This window comes from Cynara cardunculus (assembly GCF_001531365.2).
Source record: "Cynara cardunculus var. scolymus isolate 2C chromosome LG 17, CcrdV1, whole genome shotgun sequence".
Taxonomy (NCBI): Eukaryota; Viridiplantae; Streptophyta; class Magnoliopsida; order Asterales; family Asteraceae; genus Cynara; species Cynara cardunculus.
In genome coordinates, this window is record NC_037544.1 from 2,280,439 (window position 1) to 2,285,297 (window position 4,859).

Consider the following 4,859-nt stretch of genomic DNA (forward strand, 5'->3'; position numbering starts at 1 on the left):
AAAGTTTTTGAATTTTGATTTTGTTTCATATTCACCTTTTTTTTCTTTTTTGATTTTTCTTCAAAATAAAATATAATATCTTTTTAATATTTCTTCATCTTTTTGTTTTCAATGCATCGAGGTACATCTCAATTTTAATGTTTCGTTTTATTTATGTTGATATAATACAGTTTTATATGATTTTGAAAAAGCGATAATGCTTTTATTTTTAAATAATTTTTTTTTTTAAAATATCGATATTAGTATCAAATTAACTATTTAAAACTCTTTGTTTTGTGTAGTGTCTTTAATTCAATTTTTTTTATTATAAGTTAATTTAATGTAACGAAGTAATTTAATTTAGGTTTAATGGTAAACTTTTTATAAAGATAATAATTAAGTATTCTGTTAGAATTTATTGATCATAATTATATGTTAGATTTTTTATATTTAAAATGAGATGTTTATCTTGTATTTGATTATGTTTATTTACAATTATTTGCATGAAATCAAACATAAAGCTTTATAAGTTATGCTTAAGCAAAATTTATTTGTAATCTTAAATTTTAAGTATTATGCATCAATAAACATTATTTTATACATAAAAAATAGTTTTTAAATTTTTTTATCAATAATTTATAATATAGTATAGATATATCTATCAATTCTTCTATAAATTTAAAGAATGGATCCCCACATCATAAATGATTATTGGATCCTACACGTGAATATTATATGGGCCCCCTATCCAACGCCCCAACCCCAATTACTAGCTCACGAACAAACTTATTTATAAATATCACCATAAAATGCAGCGATGGCCAAAACCCGGTTTTGCAGTGATGCTTATAATCGGTTTTGGTCTTGTTGAAAATGTTAAGGCCCGGTTAAAAGTATTTGTAATTGGTTCTGGTCTTGGGCCGGACCCAAATCGGTACCAAAACAGTCTCAATTGGTCTTGGATCGGACCGATCCTAAGCCGGTCCAGATCCCGATCCTTCGCCAGTCGTGAGCCTGGACGAGCCCATTTGACCATCTCCCGCAAAATGATTATTGGTCCACCCAATTTTCCAACATCGACTCCCTCTCAAAAAGGAAAAAAAACAAGAAGTATATCATTTCCCTTTATAGTAAACTACAAATTTGGTTCCATGTGGTTTTGAAACTATAAGATATTCTAAAAACGTTTAAATTTAATCAATCTTTTTAACAACCATTAAAAGATACCGTTAAATGAGGGGTATTTTCATCCTTTTATCGATTTTTCTACCTGATAAAAAACTATATGGACCAAAATTATAAAATTGATTGTGATTGGGTAAAAGACAAATTTTTTTGATAAAATAACGAAAATACCCTTTATTTAAGGGATTTTTTTAACAGTCGTTAGAGGGAGGGATCAAATCGGAACGATTTTGCAAACTATGATGACTATCTTGTAATATCAAAATTGTAAAGACGAAAAACGTTATTTTTGACAAACCACGAGAACCAAACTTGTAGTTTACTCTTCATTTTATATTATAAAATATTTTATATAAGTTTTTAAATAATTGTTAATAGTGGATAATTTTTTTAAATTCTAGCTTATAATTTAATTTCAAAAAAGAGGATATCACATTTATTTTATATTATAAAACATGGATCGGGTTTTAGGGTTTGTTTACCAAATACTTACCCGGATAAGCGTTTACCAAGTCATATTTTCTTATAGGATGAATATGGGAAGGACCAAGAATCTTACCCGGTAAGAGCGAGACAAGGGTCATGAGTCTTACCTGGTAAGTGAGAGTGACGACTATTACCATGTAAGCGCTTGCCGGGTAAATTGTTTCATACGATGTCGTTTTGGTGGACTAAAATCTTAGTCCGTACGTAAATAATAGTGTTAAATTTTACCGGTAAGCACTTATTGAGTTAGTGTTTGGTAAAAGACCTCTTGGTGAAAATGGAAGTTATTATGAGAAGGATAAGAAAAAACCTCCATCCTTGAATTAATACTAATTGAAGATCAACATTAATGAGCGTAATTCATGGATTGAGGGTAGAGATGGCCAAATGGGCCCGGCCCAGCCCATAACCACCGGAGGACCGGAACCGATTGGGACCGGTAGGGACTGGTTAAGGGACCGCCGGTTATGGTCCGGTTAGGGTTTTTGACGTTTTCTGGGACCGAAACCGGTTATGTAACCGGTTATAGGACCGGCCCGGCCCGGTCAACGAAAGTTAACGAAACGTATATATATATATATATATATAATAAAACGTATTTTTATTATGTATTTTTAAATGTATTTATAATAAAAACGTATTTATAAACGTATATATATATATATATAAATATATAACAAAACGTATTTATAAACGTGTATGTATATATATATATATATATATATATAACAAAACGTATTTATAATAAAATGTATTTATTATAAAACATATTAAAAATATCATATTACAAACATATTAATAACATATTAAAAATTTATTAATAACCAAAAATTTGAAAAAAAAAATAAAAATATATTTTTTTTGAATGGGATCGGCCGGAATCGGTTATGGGACCGGTATGGGACAACCGGTTACCGGTAAGCTTGACCGGTTACAAGGAAAATCACCGGAACCAGGACCGGGACCGTTTATAGCGAGACCGGTTACCGTCGGTTTTTGTCTTGGTTAGGACCGGTTAAGGCCCGGCCTGGGACCGGATTTTGGCCATCTCTAATTGAGGGTGAGGGTGAAAGCGACCAAGGACCCAGATCTCTTCTTAAATAACTATAAGGATAAACTATATAAGTGTTAAAAATAATTCATATGCATTTATGATATTTAATAATATGATTAAAATAAAAAAGATATTCAATATTTCGTTCATTTTAATAATACGATTATCATGTTATAATTTGTGAAAAAAGAAATGTATTTTTTTTGACGTATTTTAATTAATATACGATTATGTATGTTAATATAATAAATATGTAAAATGAAAAATAAAAAAATAAGAGATAAAAAATAAATTAGATAACTAATTATAACTTTAAGGGTGCAAAATGTAAATAATTACATTTAGGCAAATTTGCTTATTTCAGGATTTATATTTAAAAAGTAACTATAAAGTGAATTGAGATCGAAGAATTGGCTATTTTGGTCAATTTCCCGATAGCTTTTTGGACTGGATCACAACCACATATAACTTTGCTTTAAGCATGTATCGAATACAATTGAGCTAAGGTGCCGTTTACCAAACGCTTACCTGGGTAAGCGTTTACCAAGTCACTTTACTTTACCAGATGAATATGACAAAGACTAAAAATCTTACCCGGTAAGAGCGAAGGCAAGAATCAAGAGTCTTACCCGGTAAGAGAGGGGCAAGATCTTGAACGGAGAAAACGTCTGCCATAGAATTCACAGTTTTTCCGGTTTTGCATGTCTACTCAGTTGAATAAATGTTCTTTGGATGTTGTAATAGACATCTGTTACCAATACCAGACTAATAAAGATATTTTTGATGGTTTGAGCATAGACTATGTTGTCGTGTTATCCTTATGACTTTGATGTTGTATGTCAAGCTGATAAGAATTGATGATGATGTCACTAATGGCATCATCCATTGTTTTAAAGATATGTTTTTGTACCATATAATTGAACGGATTGTTGCTGAGAGGTGGAGTTTTTCGGAACAAGAATGAATTGTAGTGTTGGTTCTAATGATTTAAAAGGCTTGAATGTTTCTAACTATGCTAAAGCAATTGTGGAAACCGAGAGGATATTGTCTTGGGCTTTATCGTAATTTGTTTGGAGAATGATTATTCTTGAAATACTAGGCCTCTTCTTACTTGGCTTAACATTTTAAGTCAGTTATCCTTGACGAGGCCTATGTGGGCTTACTTTGTTAATATGCATGGTTTTTCTGCCTCTATATAATAAAGAATTTAAGATGAATTAAGGGGTTGTTTACTAAAAGCTTACCCGGTATGTGCTTACCGAGCAATTTTCCTCATCGGACGAACATGACAAGACCTAATAATCTTACATGATAAGAGCGATAATAAAGATAGAGAGTATTACCCAGTAAATGAGGTTGACGACTCTTACCTGTGTAAACGCTTATCAAATATATTGTTGCATACAATACCATTTTGATATACTACAATCTTACTGAAAATATAAATTATAATGTTGGCTTCTAACGGTAAGCATTTACCGCGTAAGCATTTAGGTAAACAGCCCTTAAGTCTTCTCTATTCTTACCAACCATATCCGTATTTTCCTACAAAAACGCACGACTACAAATTATTGCACTTTTTCATTTGTTCAAACGCAATTTCTTATATGAAAATTTATCTAATTTAAGAAGACAAAACAAAACAAACAGTAACTAAAAATAAATTTAGAGTCTAAATGGAAAAAGGAAGTGGTGTAAGAAAACGAACATCCTGAGTTGAAGTCAGAAACACGTAATGTTTGGTAGGGTCGTTTGATTTCTGGATTTATATGGTTTCCATTTCTGAAATCTAAATCTAATATCAAATCAAATTTAAACAACCCAACTTAATAGTTACAGCTTAATTAATCACAGTCTGTTCAAAGAGTAATTCAAAGTATGCAGATTGAGTTAAGTTGAGTTGGTCGGGTTTAAACTTTATTACATCGTAGATTGTTTGTGTGTTCATGTCAACAGTAAACATAGCATAACAGAACAACTTTCAACGTTTGACAAGAGAAAACAAATAAAATGATCAATTTATTCATAATTATTTTTTATATATTTTGATTAATTTATGTAATTTTTTAAATTATAATAAAATAAATATTTTTTATAATAAAATATATCATTAAAAAGTTTTCATTAAAACGATTAAAATGATACTAAAACAAAA